The sequence below is a fragment of the Acyrthosiphon pisum genome, chromosome X (genome assembly GCF_005508785.2).
Source record: "Acyrthosiphon pisum isolate AL4f chromosome X, pea_aphid_22Mar2018_4r6ur, whole genome shotgun sequence".
Classification (NCBI taxonomy): domain Eukaryota; kingdom Metazoa; phylum Arthropoda; class Insecta; order Hemiptera; family Aphididae; genus Acyrthosiphon; species Acyrthosiphon pisum.
Genome location: NC_042493.1, coordinates 59,944,834 through 59,946,186, shown reverse-complemented (window position 1 = coordinate 59,946,186; position 1,353 = coordinate 59,944,834).

Sequence of the window (1,353 nt, the reverse complement as noted above, 5' to 3'; positions counted from 1 at the left end):
AATATTAATAATTTTATGTAAAAATTTTTTTTTTAATACTTTATATTTAGCAAATAATTAGTAGTAATTTATTTAATATGTATAATTAATCACATAGGTACCTACTTATTATTTTTTTTTTAAATCTTTATTTGATTTACACAATTTACACATGTTTTGTGGGCATATGTACTAAACACAATATCTTTTAAGTTGTAATGATTGATGTTGTCACCTCATTTAAATTAATTATAAAATATCATGTAAATTACAAAACATTAACACTAGTACAATTTTTAGTTTTCAATAAATATCATTGGTATTGTGCAGTTAGTCCAAATAGATTTTTTTCCACTCCTTTGCAATTAACTTGATTACCTACAAAATTTGTTTGTCAATATAATAATTAAATAATATTACAATTTAAATGTATACTTACTTAATTTATTTTGTAGTCATATTTTAATCCGATATGTGAAGCGTTAATTTATTTTTCACTGTTATCAAAATATTGGTATTTTGAAATGCAATTGGAAATATCGGTATGAATATCATTTTAACATAGAGGATCTTCCAAATTGTAAGTAAAAGTATATTTCAATATGGCATATTCAAATTCTGATTTGGTATCATAATGTATTATGTGAAAGTTATAAAGTGCAGTAAGTCAAAATAGATTTTTTCCACTTCTTTGCGATTAACTTGATTACCTACAAAATGTGTTTGTCAATTTAATAATTAAATAATATTACAGTTTAAGTGTATACTTACTTCATTTATTTTGTAGTTATATTTTAATCCAATATGTGAAGCATTATTTTATTTTTCACTGTTACCAAAATATTGGTATTTTTAAATGCAATTGGAAATAGCAGTATGAATATCATATTAACACAGAGGATTTTCCAAATTGTATGTGATAGTAGATTTCACTATGGCTTATTTAAATTCCAATTTGGAATCATAATATATTATGTGTATGAATCATTGTATGTTCACTTTTTTTTATGAATTAAAAAGTGAGATCAAATTATATGTCTAAGAATGTTTGTTGTAAATATAGATAATCTTGGACTATCTATTTGCCAAATAGAAATACCAAAACATAAACAAAACTCTTCAATAACTGACAGAAACATCCAAGTTGTTACTAATATTTATATGTAGTGCTGTGCCACTTGATTGTATAGCTTGGCATTTATTATCCAGTAGGTACCAGTGAACCATAGGCTAAGCATTTAAACAACAATTGTAGATGTATAAATTATTAAACTGAAATCAAAAATAAGTTTAAACTTAATGACATATTGTATCATTTATTTAATTGTAGAAACTACCAACTAGTAAAACTTACCAACAAATTGTACATAATAA